This window comes from Schistocerca nitens, chromosome 12 (assembly GCF_023898315.1).
Source record: "Schistocerca nitens isolate TAMUIC-IGC-003100 chromosome 12, iqSchNite1.1, whole genome shotgun sequence".
NCBI lineage: Eukaryota > Metazoa > Arthropoda > Insecta > Orthoptera > Acrididae > Schistocerca > Schistocerca nitens.
This window is the reverse complement of record NC_064625.1, coordinates 20,833,255-20,848,861: the sequence shown is the minus strand read 5'-3', so window position 1 is coordinate 20,848,861 and position 15,607 is coordinate 20,833,255. Positions and strand designations below refer to the sequence as shown.

The following is a 15,607-nucleotide window of genomic DNA, read 5'->3' as shown; positions in this document are numbered from 1 at the left end:
TTCTACTGAGCGCTGCGCTGTTGGTAAGCAGGGCGCATTCAGCCCTTGTGAGGCCAGCTGAGGAGCTACTTCACTGAGAAGAAGCGGCTAAGAACTCGTAAACTGACAACAGCTGGGAAAGCAGTGTTGGTTGGTTGGTTGGTGTGATTTTTAAAGGGACCAAACTACGTGGTCATCGGTCCCTCGTTCCATTGAACCCAGTCCATGGGATAAAACGGAAAACAAACAGTACACACCATGGGATGTCTAAATGGACAAAAAAAACCTGAAAGCTGAACACACTAGAGACAACAGAAGACAAGAAAACCACAGGCATGCAATAAACAGACAGAAGAGCTTAAGACAGTAGAGCAGATGTCCTGGGCATGAGGATAAAAAAGGATGAGCCAGCCACTCTGCGCCAACGGCCTTGCCGCAGTGGTAACACCGGTTCCCGTCAGATCACCGAAGTTAAGCGCTGCCGGCCTTGTCTAGCACATGGATGGGTGACCATCCGGTCTAGGAGCGCTGTTGGCAAGCGGGGTGCATTCAGCCATTGTGAGGCAAACTGAGGAGCTACTTAATTGAGCAGTAGCGGCTCTGGTATCGGAAACTGACGTACGGCCGGGAGAGCGGTGTGCTGACCACATGCCCCTCCATACCCGCTTCCAGCGGCGCCTACGGCTGAGGATGACACGGCGGCCAGTCGGTTCCGTTGGGCCTTCATTGCGTGTTCGGAAGGACTTTTAATTTAGTTCAGCCACTCTGCAACACATTAAAATCGCTAACCTAAAAGTACCAGGGTACAAAGCACAGGAAGACGAAGGACAGGAACTAAAACTTAAACTGAAGGGAAAAAAAAACAGCCGGCTGGAGCGGCCGTGCGGTTCTAGGCGCTACAGTCGGGAGCCGAGCGACCGCTGCGGTCGCAGGTTCGAATCCTGCCTCCGGCATGGATGTGTGTGATGCCCTTAGGTTAGTTAGGTTTAATTAGTTCTAAGTTCTAGGCGACTGATGACCTCAGACGTTAAGTCGCATAGTGCTCAGAGCCATTGTTGAAAAAAAAAAAAAACAGCATCACATAGAAAACGTAAAACCAAGTTAGCCGTGGAGGCATCGTCTCCTAAAATCGAAGAAAGGGAGTCAGGGAGATTAAAATTCCGTCTCGGAGCGGCTAAGTGTGGACAGTCCACCAAAAGGTGGACGACTGTCGAACGGGAACCGCAGCGACAACATGGTGGGGCCTCACGCCGGAGAAGATGGCCATGCGTCAGTCGAGTGTGGCCGATGTGAAGGCGGCAGAGGACCACAGAGTCCCTGCGAGAAGCCCGCAGAGAAGACTTCCACTCAGTTGTGCTCTCCTTGATGGCGCGGAGTTTATTGTGCGTAACTAAGCTGCACCATTCAGCATCCCAAATCCCGAGAACTTTGCGGCGTAACACCGATCTGAGGTCAGATTCGGGTATTCCAGTCTCCAGAAGCGGCTTACGAGTGGCCTGTTTGGCCAGCCTGTCAACGAGCTCATTTCCCGGGATTCCGACAAGCTCCGGGGTCCATACAAAGACCATTGATCGACCAGATCGTTTGAGGGCATAAACCGACTCCTGGATAGTCGCTACCAGAGGATGGCGTGGGTATCACTGATCAGTGGCCTGCAAAACCACTCAGCGAATCATTGCAGACCAGGTGGGACACACCGGGGCAGGAACGAATATGCTGAAGGGCACCAGAGATGGCCACCAGCTCGGCAGTGAAGACACTGCATCCATCCGGCAAGGAGCGCCGACCATCAACCAGCGAGCAATCGGTATAGATGACTTCAGAACCCTAGGATTCGTCAGGGATCGATAAGAAGTGACTGCGGAGTGCCTCAGGAGGAACGGAGTCCTTATGAAAACGCGATAGGTCCAGCCGTAGTATCGGCCGAGGCATATACCACGGAGGCGTGTGTGCTGACCACATACACCTCCATATCTGCTTCCAGCGACGACTGTCGTCTAAGGGTGACACGGAGGTCGGTCGGTACCGTTGGGGCTTCGGAGGCCTGTTCTGACGGTGGAGTGAAAGAGGACCGTGCAGGGACGCTACTGTGATTTCCCTTGCCGCCACCAAATGCAGAACTGTACTATAAGCAGAAGCAAGCTTGTGCATCCATGTGCACTTGAGTCAGATTTCTTATTCTGTTCTTTGTATGTTGTGAGTGCTTGAAGGTGTTGCTGTAGCTCTCAGCGAACAGTAGATTTTCTGTCTGCGGTATGCATTGCTATATTTCGGTTATCTGTACTAAGTAAGGGATGGTATCTAACAAACGTTTCGTGATACGTTCTATAAAAGAACGTACAGTTTAGTGGCGCAATTCTTCTGGTCCAGACTGTATACCAATTAGGTTCCTTTCGGAGTATGCTGAAGCATTAGCTCCATACTTAACAATCATATACAACCGTTCGCTCGACGAAAGGTCCGTACCCAAAGTCTGGAAAGTTGCAAAGGTCACATCAATATTCAAGAAAGGTAGTAGGAGTAATCCACTAAATTACAGGCCCATATCGTTAACGTCGATATGCAGCAGGATTTTATAGCATATATTGTGTTCGAACATTATGAATTACCTCGAAGAAAAGAACATTATGAATTACCTCGAAGAAAACGGTATATTGACACACAGTCAACATGGGTTTAGAAAACATCGTTCCTGCGAAACACAGCTAGCTCCTTATTCACATGAAGTGTTGAGTGCTATTGACAAGAGATTTCAGATCGAATCCGTATTTCTGGATTTTCGGAAGGCTTTTGACACTGTACCACACAAGGAGCTCGTAGTGAAATTGCGTGCTTATGGAATATCGTCTCAGTTATGTGACTGGATTTGTCATTTCCTGACAGAGAGGTCACAGTTCGTCATCGAGTAAAACAGAAGTGATTTCTGGCGTTCCCCAAGGTAGTGTTATAGGCCCTTTGCTGTTCCTTATATATATTAACGATTTTGGAGACAATCTGAGCAGCCATCTTCGGTTGTTTGCAGATGACGCTGTCGTTTATCGACTAATAAAGTCATCAGAAGACCAAAACAAACTGCAAAGCGATTTAGAAAAGATATCTGAATGGTGCGAAAAGTGGCAGTTGACCCTAAGTAACGAAAAGTGTGAGGTCATCCACACGAGTGCTAAAAGGAATTCGTTAAATTTCGGTTACACGATATATCAGTCTAACCTAAAAGCCGTAAATTCAACTAAATACCTAGGTATTACAATTACGAACAACTTAAACTGGAAGGAACACATAAAAAATGCTGTGGGGAAAGCTAACCAAATACTGCGTTTTATTGGCAGGACACTTAGAAAATGTAACAGACCTACTAAGGAGACTGCCTACACTACACTTGTCCGTCCACCTTTAGAATACTGCTGCGCGGTGTGGGATCCTTACCTGATAGGACTGATGGAGTACATCGAAAAAGTTCAGAGAAGGGCAGCACGTTTTGTATTATCGCGAAATTTGGAAGAGAGTGTCACAGAAATGATACAGGATTTGGGCTGGACATTATTAAAAGACAGCCGTTTTTCGTTGCGACCGCATCTTCTCACGAAATTCCAGTCACCAGCTTTCGCCCCCGAATGCCAAAATATTTTGTCGACACCGACCTACATAGGGAGGAACGATCACCGCGATAAAATAAGGGAAATCAGAGCTCGTACGGAAAGATATAGGTGTTCATTCTTTCCGCGCGCTATACGGGATTGGAATAATAGAGAATTGTGAAGATGGTTCGATGAACCCTCTGCCAGGCACTTCAGTGTGATTTGCAGAGTATCCATGTAGATGTAGATGTAGATGCTTCCGCGTGTTTCTCGTGCAGTACCGGCCAGCCGATTGTCTATCAGTATTGCCAGAAGAAATTTCAATTTTTAAACTATACTTTTCCCTCCTCCTTCTTTTCACACTGAAATGGCGGATATTGCACAAAAAAGGCTGTGAGCATGGATATGTCTAACACAATAACCGTGAAGGACGCTGCTCGAGCGTTTCCAACAAATACAAAAGAGAAAGGTGGCCACAGAAGGGAAGCAATTAAAAGCAGAAAAAATAAAGTCGGAAAGAGAGCTCAAGAAACCTGAACTTAAGTCGGGTGTTGCAAATTAAAATAAACACCCAAAAGGGTGACCACGGGAAACTACTTACAAAGCGGCGGAAAAAAGGGGAATTTACAGGAAATAATGGGTCAACAGAAGAGGCCGTAAAGTGCATTATGTGTCTGAAGAAGACTGGGTGCCGTGTGCCAAGTGTAGAGACTGGGCACATGTTGGATTTGTCCATCAGGAAAATACTTTGCGTTTGTAACGTCTCGTGGTAAAACATGTTATATTTGGCAAAAGAAGAAAAGGAAAAAAAATAATTGAACTGGATGATTATAATTTTATTTCTGCATGGACAATCATTGTGTCAACTTTATGTAATAAAGATAAACCATTAACTGTCATGTTTTATACTTGTACAGAATTATGTATCGAATTTTTTAAAGATAATATCTGTGTCGGCGAGTACTGAAACCGTCACAGACCATACTTATCAAATATCAAAGATGTAAATATATCAAATCGAGTATAAATAGTAGTGACCGAGCATTAATTTCTCTGTCGTCTTTTTGGAGTTAGGTGAGTAGGAAGAGCCTGTGACGCTGTACTGTATGCTTGTGTAGCATTCTTTTGTCAAGACTCAGAGAAGGACGCCATTAGGCATTGATTTGTAAAGGTGTGTAAAAATTTAATCTGTCTAAATGTTCTGAATAGAGTTACTTAGTGAAAACTTGCATTATGATTTGTAATAAGCTTGCCTGGTATTTTATCCCATCCTTTTATGATATTTTCAGCTATTTAAATATTATTCGTGGTGCAGAGCTGCGCTACGAACGAACGAGCCGCTGCCGCGGCGCATTCAGACTGCATTAAATGAAACCAATCATACCGCGAAGAAGCGGACAGGTAATAGTGAACTAAAATTATTTCTTTCAGCTTTCGGAATTGCAGGGCAGGGCAGCAGATTTTATGATGTGTTTTACAGGTCGACGCGGGCTGCGGATGACGTTATATTATTAACAGTGCAAAAAAGATAATTTACCTTCATGACATAAAAGAAATCTTGCTGTGCGTGGTTCTGGTCTGGCAAACATTATAGTAAAAACATTTTTTCTCTGATAATAGTCTCATGTTCTCGTGTTAGTCGTGGTACTTACTGGTGTTTTAATGTTAACAAAAATCCACAGCAAAATTTTGATGTTGAACAAACATTGCGTACTGTAACATCAGTATTGAAAACGAAATAATTTTCAGTAACCTTTTCAATAACTGTAAAGTAAGGAGGATATGTTGAACTTTATAGCGAGTTACAGTAATGAAACAATGTTCCCTTTATAGAAAACCAGATCCAGAATAATAAGAACAGAATATATTTCGTTTTGTTGAAAATTAATGATCCAAAGAAAGTCACAGCACAGCGTCCCTAAAAAGTATTTCAGGGCTCTTTTCGTAGCAACATATTTTATCTCATCCATTTATCAATATATTAGTTGTTACGCGAGCAATAACAAAGAGAACGAAACGTTTTATTTACGATCTCGGTCACAGAGTGAGCTAAACGTTGGTGGACCGAGCTGAAAGAGTAACAATAAGTTCCCACACTTATGTGTTCTGTTATTATTCAATAAGCTGCAGTGAAATGTATCATTAACAACCGAAAAGACAACTGAAAAGACAATGGCCGATTTTGCAAGGCACTTTCTATAATTCTTGTACTATGTAGCTCTTTTACTTTCTACGTGATTATGTACTATAGATAAAAATAATTTACACTACTATTCATAGAACGTGTCTCGAGATGAGGGAATACTATATTAATATTCCGATTAACGACCACAGTTATACAGTTAAGTCAAAAAACTTGTACTGCACGACTGTCCCATATATCCATCTGAAGCGACCGCACGACACAAACAGTACGAAAAGAAGATGCCGGAATGAGATCCATAGAAAGCATCTTACGGAAATATAACTCAACCATGGAAGAAGGGGCTTGCAAAACACTTGATCGATCAATTCCACTACTGTACAGCTGCACTCTTGATGACAAATTGCTGGAAACAGTATCCACCGTAAAATATCCAGAGGTAACTATACAGATCGACCTCAAATGGAATGACCAAATGAAACAAATAGCGGAAAAAACACATGTCAGCATGAGACTCACAGGAAGAACCGTAAGGAAATGTAACTTATCCAAGAAAAAACTGGCTTAGAAGGCGCTTGTTCAACCGATTCTTGAGTATTGTTCATTAATCTGCTGACAGGAGAGACAGAGAGGATCCAAAGAAGAGGTGTGTGTGTTAAGTCACGAGATTGTTTAGGCGGCGCGAGAGGCAAACTTCACTGCAGACGCTACAAGAGGCGCGTTGTGCTTCACGGAGAGGATTACTGTTGAATTTTCGAGAGAGTGTTTTCTGGGAAGATTCGGGCAACATATTACTTCCTCCCGCATACATCTCGCTCATATTCGAGAGACCGAGCGAGGTGGCGCAGTGGTTAGCACACTGGACTCGCAATCGGGAGGACGACGGTTCAATCCCGTCTCCGGCCATCCTGATTTAGGTTTTCCGTGATTTCCCTAAATCGTTTCAGGCAAATGCCGGGATGGTTCCTTTGAAAGGGCACGGCCGATTTCCTTCCCAATCCTTCCCTAACCCGAGCTTGCGCTCCGTCTCTAATGACCTCGTTGTCGACGGGACGTTAAACACTAACCACCACCACCACCATATTCGAGAAATTAGAGGCAGTATAGAGCCGTCCCGACGATCATTATTCCCACGCACCATTCGCGAATGGAACAGAGAAAGAAGTTGAGGGGGAGGGGGGAGGGTGAATGGGGGTCACATAATGGTACCAGAAATACACTCCGCCACATACACACACAGTTAGGTGCCTTGAGGAGCATTGATGCAGATGTAAACGTGAGAAAAATGACTAACAAATCCACAAAACACAAGAATTTCCGCCGGTTCACAAGACGACAGTATTTTGTTTAACACGTGCAGCATAGATTTAGAAAATAATTTCTCTTCAAATAAATGACAGTGTGACATTGGCTAACGCTGTAAATAAATTCATTTCGAAGTACTCACCAAGAACTGACGTCATAACAGATAATCCCATCGCGTCACTGATCAGATCCGCTATCTAGTAGGCGAAATTCCCGCTTAATGCAGTGCTGCCCGCCGAAGCAAAACCACGCACTTTCCACGACATGGAGCCTAATGATTAGTGGAGCGCGTTCGCGAATAAATCACACTCCAACGCTTCTCAAATCAATCTGAATAATTCAAAGAGGTTGAAGTGAGAGCGATCTTCAATAGTGGCTTACACAGAACGTTCGTTGCTATGCAACAGACACATCGTGTTCCACAACACTGACAGGAAACAACTGAGTAGCCCAGATGCAAAAGCTGCGAACTGCATCATAAACGAAACTGAGATAATCGCGTAAAATTCATCCCTTACACTCCATTAAAGTTCAATATTTCATTCCTTTTTTTAAAAATAAGTAAAAAATGATTAATTACTCACTATTAATGCCTGAAATTTTTGGTTAATATTTATACGTTAAAATCTTAATTGATATATTGACATACCAATTTTTGCACCCGATTAATGCAGTTAGCAGATTTTGCAAACGTATCGATGCAATTACGAAACAAACATTCGGTTGCAAAACCCACTTTTCGATGACTCGTTAGGAATGACATAAGGATGGAATTTAATTACTACGAATATAAACAGAGTACGTTTTCAAAGAGAAGTCTAGAAAATTAAACAAAATTGCCATACAAAAATACGAAGGTGACATTACTTAACCAGGAAAAATTGACTTATTTAACGTCAAAAGAAGAACAGAAATGAATCTTCAACATTAGGTTTTCTAAAAAAAATTACACCATGGTGTTTTCGACGTCACAATATACACTACTCACCATTAAAATTGCTACACAATGAAGATGACGTGCTACAGACGCGAAATTTAACCGACAGGAAGAAGTTGCTGTGATATGCAAATGATTAGCTTTTCAGAGCATTCACACAAGATTGGCGTCGGTGGCAACACCTACAATGTGCAGTTTTCAACCGATTTCTCATACACAAACAGCAGTTGACCGGCGTTGCCTGGTGAAACGTAATTGTGATACCTCGTGTAAGGAGGAGAAATGCGTACCATCACGTTTCCGACTTTGGTAAAGATCGGATTGTAGCCTATCGCGATTGCGGTTTATCGTATCGCGACATTGCTGCTCGCCTTGGTCGAGATCCAATGACTGTTAGCAAAATATGGAATCGGTGGGTTCAGGACGGTAATATGGAACGCCGTGCTGGATCCCAACGGACTCGTATCACAAGCAGTCGAGATGGCAGGCATCTTACCCGCATAGCTATAACGGATCGTGCAGCCACGTCTCGATCCGTGAGTCAACAGATGGGGACGTTTGCAAGACGACAACCATCTGCACGAACAGTTCGACGACGTTTGCAGCAGCACGGACTGTCAGCTCGGAGACCATGGCTACGGTTACGCTTGACGCTGCACCACAGACAGGAGCGCCTGCGATAGTGTACTCAAGGATGAACCTGGGTGCACGAATGGCGAAACGTCATCTTTTCGGATGAATCCAGGTTCTGTTTACAGCATCACGATGGTCTCATCCGTGTTTGGCGACATCGCGGTGAACGCACATCGGAAGCGTGTATTCGTCATCGCCATACTGGCGTATCACCCGGTTTGATGGTATGGGGTGCCATTGGTTACACGTCTCGGTCACCTCTTGTTCGCATTGACGGCACTTTGAACAGTGGACGTTACATTTCAGATGTGTTACGACCCGTGGCTCCACCCTTCATTCGATCCCTGCGAAACCCTAAATTTCAGCAGGATAATGCACGACCGCATGTTGCAGGTCCTGTACGGGCCTTTCTGGATTCAGAAAATGTTCGACTGCTGCCCTGGCCAGTACATTCTCCAGATCTCTCACCAATTGAAAACGTCTGGTCAATGGTGGCCGAGCAACTGGCTTGTCACAATACGCCAGTCATTACTCTTGATGAAGTGTGGTCTCGTGTTGAAGCTGCATGGGCAGCTGTACCTGTACACGCCATCCAAGCTCTGTTTGACTCAATGCACAGGCGTATCAAGGCCGTTATTACGGCCAGAGGTGGCTGTTCTGGGTACTGATTTCTCAGGATCTATGCACCCAAACTGCGTTAAAATGTATTCACATGTCAGCTCTAGTATAATATATTTGTCCAATGCACAGCCGTTTATCATCTGCATTTCTTCTTGGTGTAGCAATTTTAATGGCCAGTAGAGTATTGTTACCCCTTCGGAAAGCCAGGCACCACAACACTATTCCACATGGTGTACATGATGTATGAGACGGGTTAAATAATACCCTCAGACTTCAGCAAGAATCCAACAATCGCAATTCCAAAGAACGCAGTTGCCGAACTATCAGTTTAATAAGGCATGTCTGCCGAATACTGACACGGATTATTTACAGAAGACTATAATCCAGGTAGAAACCAATCTCTGGGAAAATCTTTTCGGGTGCCGCAAGAATGTAGGAACATGGGTGGCAAATGCTGACTCTACGACTTGTCTTAAAAGACAGGTTCCGGAAAGGAAAATTTACGTTTATAGAATTTGTATTTGACAAAGGTATTGATATTGTTGACTGAGAAACACTCTTTGAAACTCTGAACGCAGCAGGGGTAAAATATAGGGTTCAAGAAGTTATATACGAGGGTCGTTCAATAAGTAATGCCCCCTTTTTTGAAAAAAAGCCATTAATATACATAGAGAAACTTGCTTGTTGGTGCTTCACATTTGATGTTTGTTCTGTGCGCCGGTGAAGTTTCGAACCGTTCTGGCAGGTGGCAGATCGGTAGTGCAGCGTCAAAATGGCGTCTGCACATGCACGCGCTGTTACTGAATTCTTGTGTGCAGAAAAGGAACCGTGGTGAACATCCATAAAAGTTTGTTTGCAGTGTATGGCGATGCTGCAGTTGATAGGAGTACAGTTTAGCATCGTATAAAGATAGTTAGAACCTCAGGAAATGCAGAAACAGAGCTCCACGATCAGCCACGCTCGGGACGTCCTGTCACAGCCACTGCTCCAGACAGGCTGAATCGTGCGGATGCCGTTGTTAGTGCCGACCGGCGCATCACAACTCGACAATTGGCTCTACAGTTGTCGGTCAGCATTGGAAGTGCGTCTGCAATGATCGAGACTCTCGGATATTCAAGGAGGTGCTGACGATGGTTTCCACGAATGCTCACGGCGGACCACAAGATTCAAAGAAAGGCCATTTCATCGGAATTGTTGGAGCGTTTTGAGACCGACGGAGAGGCCTTTCTGTCACAGATCGGTACGGGCGACGAAAGCTGCGTGCACCACTTTGCGCCGGAAACGAAAAGGCAGTCCATGGAGTGGTATCATCCTCATTCATCACAAAAGAAGGAATTCAAGACAACCCCCTGTGCCGGAAAAGTCGTGGTGACAGTCTTCTGGGATTGTGATGGCGTCATTCTCGTGAATGTGATGCCACGAGGGTCAACCATCAGTTCAGAGGCATACGTGAAGACTCTGAATACACTCAAGAACCGTTTCCGACGTGTTCGATCGGATAACAATCCAGCAGAAATCCTGCTCCAACACGATAACGCATGTCCACACACAAGTCAGAGAACACTGGAACACATCGACAAATTGGGTTGGACATCATTGCTTCATCCACCCTACAGTCCAGACCTGGAACCATCGGACTTCCATGTCTTCGGACCGCTTAAATATTCTCTACAGAGAAAACTCTTTGAAGATGACAAGAGTGTCAGTCATGAAGTGAAAACATGGCTACGCCTACAGCACATGACAAGGGGTCGAGGGCGGGGGGGGGGGGGGGGCGCACGTGAAAGCGCCAAAAATTGCAAAAAAAAAATTGTTCCTTCTTCATTTGTCCACTGTATTGTAATTTCAGCTCTTGAATGTTACGTTCTAATTCCACTTTTAACTATGATAAAAATAATAACTGGCAAAAGCTTGCACGGGACCATGCCCGTTTCTTGTTCTGTAGTTCCTGATATTGTTTATTCCTGCGGCGTTTCTTTGCGGTTTTATGCAATCGCCACGCAGGGAATGTTCGTGTATTACATCAACAAGGCTGTGGAATAGCTTCACTGCCACTGGTTTTGTATTTTTTGGTTTATGGTGCTTGCTTACAAGCGGTTGTAAAGGAGTAACGTTAACGAAAGGTGTATATAGATCGGGCAGCACATTCTGCAGTATTGCTCGTTGTAATTACGTATTACACTTAAGTAATCTTGGCGGAGCACGGACTCTACAGAGGCTAGGATTTAATCCACCAGCTTTCACACTGTCGTCATTGAAGGAAATCGATAAGAGGGAAAGTGCTGCAGCTAACATTATTGCCACCCAGTTTCAAAATCAGGTTAGCCAAAGAAGACTAGCAAAGAGAAGATTGCCTGGGGATCAAGAGGAGAATGCATATGGTTTGCACCAGTTCACCCAGATAAGGCAAGGCCTAATACTTGTACAAACATTGTCAAATCTTTGATTCAGATTTCCTGTAACTTACACTTTGGCACCTTGTATGTGCCTTTGCCTCGAAAGCCACTGACGGTCGAGTACTTAAACTAGTCGAGTACTCAAGGTAGTGGTGAAACGTCCCCTTATGAACACTTATACTCGACTGTCCTTAAACTGACACACAATATTTTTTTAGCGCAACGCAATCTGACTTTCAATAATCTGTACAAGAGAATGGCCCTGACTAACATTAACCTGTACTTTTCACAAATCACTTACCTCACAAAAATCTTGGTTACTCCCACTACTGCAATACAGCAAGCGCCACTACTGCCAGCTAAATAAAAGATTCAAACTATGGAAGGCACTAACTACTGATAGGGATAGTTAGCAAATGAAAGATATTAATAGAGAACAAACAATGTATTTATAGCAGTTCATGACAAATTTCAAAATTCCGCCATCTCTCTCACCACATCCACCACTGCTGGCGGCTCACCTCCAACTGCCAACGCTACGCGCTGTTCACAGCCAGCTGCCTAACACTACAATGGCGAGTATTACAACAATGCAAAGCAGCCACAGACTGCACACAGCACAGCCAGTGATTTTCATACAGAGGTGGCGTTACCAAAAAAAACCTAAACAGCCTACTTACATAGCCCCCATGCTCCCCACAAAAAATTTTACAAATTGGTTTGGGCAGTGGCCAATACATATTTGTTAAAATTTTTCATAATCGTAATTACAATAACAAAGAAATCAAATGCACACACTTATTGATACAATGTTGGTCAAAAGCTAAAATTTTCTCACAGTCCATAAAGATAGTCCTGATCATTCATCATAATAGTAATTACAGGTTTTTTTTCACAGAGTCTCATTAGTAAAAGAAATTGCACACAGAAGTAGTGGATTTCCATGCAGTCTTGAAGAAATAGTGTTGTCCTTCCAACGGAAAGACAGTGCTGACTCTTGACATGCTGACAGGTAATGGGCCACAACAGAGCAAACCCACAGCGGAGTCAATCGAAGTTTTGAAGAATATCGTTTGGTAGGTCATCACAGAGCAGACCCACTGTAGTCCTGGTAGAGATTACGGTATTGGTGGGCCATCAAAGATGCAGACCCACTGTAGTCCTTGCAGAGATGATGGTACTGGTGGGTCATGAAAGATGCAGACCCACTGTAGTCCTTGTAGAGATTACGGTACTGGTGGGCCACCAGAGGTGCAGACCCACTGCAGTCCTTGTAGAGATGGCCAGCTGCCATCTGTTGTGACTGTGCAGGTGCACAATCACCATTGAAGAGTCTTGCGGATAATATAGCAAGTCCATAACCACCACTTGTGCACTCACAAAGTTTTTGGAATTGTCCTTAGAACCAGCAATGCTGTTATCCAGTCCCTTGCTGAATTATTAACACACGTGCAAACACTAACAGTCCCTACTTCTCACATATTGTCCATATACTATGACCAACAGAAACGTGTGCAGTGAAATGTAACTTACAAGTTAATAATATGATGAACTGGGTTCAATTACAATTTTATAACATAAGAATACAATTACAAAGGTACAAAATACATCATTAAAGAACATAACAGTACAGATAACATTTGTAGTAATATGAGCTTTACAAAAGATTCGAAATAACATATACGTCAGTGTTACAAAAATAATGACATAAGTACATACATAAAGATCAGAATAACTTTTGAAATATCAACTTTACACATGAGCATTAAAACAAAACAGAATAAATAATGTCTAAGCATATTTACAAGGTAAATAACATATTATTAATGCCAATTATATTTGAGGATAACAGTATTCCTCATCATAGTGAATGTAGCTTAGTATTAGAAAAATTCTACAACATACGTCTTATCAGATAAACATGTAAATACAGGAAAAACATAAATACCCAAGGGTACACAAACACATAGTGGGATAACACAAGGAAAGGACAGGGTTTCTTTTACTGCAGTATTTTGCAAACAAAACTTTCTTTACTTCTTGGAGATCTCCCTTCATTCATCATCATTCCCAAAAAGTCCTATCTATACCTCTTTTCTGTATTCTAACCATATTTCTTTGAAAATAATTATGGCTCATTGTACAATACTCATTTTGGCCCAAATCAATGCATTCTTTCCCTATTCTCCATAGTTAGGTTCTTATATAGTCTACCCCTCTTAAGCTAACTTAAATCTACTGAGCTCAGATGCTAAACTAAGGAACGAGGCAATGCAGCAGCACAAAACAATTAACACAAACAGCAATGACAAAAAAAATGCAGAGTGCAAAGCAAGCAGCAGTAAATCTAAATTACGAAGCAATTCACATTACAACTAATATGAGGCAATGCGCAGCAAACAAGAAAAATAAATCTGGCTTAGCAGAGTAACACAAATTCAAATTCAACAACACTATGCCTGGCAAACAGCAGCAGAAAATGAAATACCTAAACATGACATAGCTCAAGCAGAAAAAATATTACACTAAAAATGGCCATGTCTAATACCTATGTCACATCTTAACACTAGAGTGATGCATCACAATAACTTACTCTACCAAAAAAAATTACCAAGTAGTTGAAAAGAAAATTATGTATGCAGTTCAAAAATGGTTCAAATGGCTCTGAGCACTATGGGACTCAACTGCTGAGGTCATAAGTCCCCTAGACCTTAGAACTACTTAAACCTAACTAACCTAAGGACAACACACACATCCATGCCCGAGGCAGGATTCGAACCTGCGACCGTAGCGGTCGCGCGGTTCCAGACTGTAGCGCCAGAACCGCTCGGCCACCAGCGGCCGGCATATGCAGTTCCTGTTACTAGTCCCTTCTTATTGTTCTTTCCATTCCAAAAGCTCCTTTTTCGAAGAATGTGTATCATAAAGTAATTATTTAATAGATCTGTTGACAGAAAGTGTTCACATTAGCAAATGCATTTAATTTTATTTTATGAAACCAATGCTGCAAGACAGCTGGAAACCAGATATCAAATGAAATAAGCAATTACACAAACCAAAGCATAAAAATATCATTCAATAGTCATGTGACATTTCATAAGTTAGTAGAAATTCTCTCAACTCTCGTAGAAAGACGCTTGTCAGAATCAGGTGTGCAGATGTAAAAATATTTCTCGTCATTTCATTAGGCATTTCTGTAAATATCATAAATTAAGAGCTCCACAGTGTCAACATATGTTTTCAAGTTCGACCGTGTCGTTTTTGCGATGCTCTCTACAAAGAAACGTCAATAGCGAGGATAATGGCCTCCCTTTTTTGTCTACCTGTGCCGCTGAAAAGGGCTCGCAATAATGGCTTTTTTTCCAGACGTCTGACACACCTGGCCGCTCAGCTGGGTGCCCACGATGCATTACGTGCAGGTGGTCACTGACCTTTCTTACCGAATTATTTACGACACCAGTTTCCGCTACAGTGACAGTCTCATATAAAAATTCCACAGTTCGAGAATTTGCGTTGCAAATCTGTAGAAACAAAATCCTATAAATATAAGTGTCCAAAAAAATTATTCGTCAGCATTGTGATACAGTCACGCATTTACACACATTTCATAACTCTTAAAGTACGATTCTTGGTTTCCAACATACTTCTTATTCCTCATATACGGTAGCATCATCTTATTGATCATAAACATACCTCAACAGCATAATACACATCGTCGTCGTAAAAAATAACATCATAACACCTCAGTCAAATCTCAAAAACGCCGTAGCTTTCTGCAATAATTTCAAATCCTAAAAAAATATTCTCTGCTCATTTCAATAGTGTCATCTACCTCAAACGTACTTTAAAATCATGCTCCCTTACCAAATACATCTTTCAAAGCTCTCATAGTATCACAATGGTTCCAAAAAAATATGAACAGTTCACAAAGTACAGACAAAATACAATTTCATAAGTGTGAAGCTACCCAACTGTGTAATTACGTAAACATCTGTCACTAATGTAGTAAAAAATG

General features: G+C 42.7%; 1 pseudogene; it reads left to right on the top strand.

Annotated features, from left to right (window-relative positions):
- The first annotated feature begins 399 nt into the window (after nucleotides 1-399).
- Nucleotides 400-516, top strand: LOC126215454 (5S ribosomal RNA; annotated as a pseudogene).
- Nucleotides 517-15,607: the final 15,091 nt, after the last annotated feature.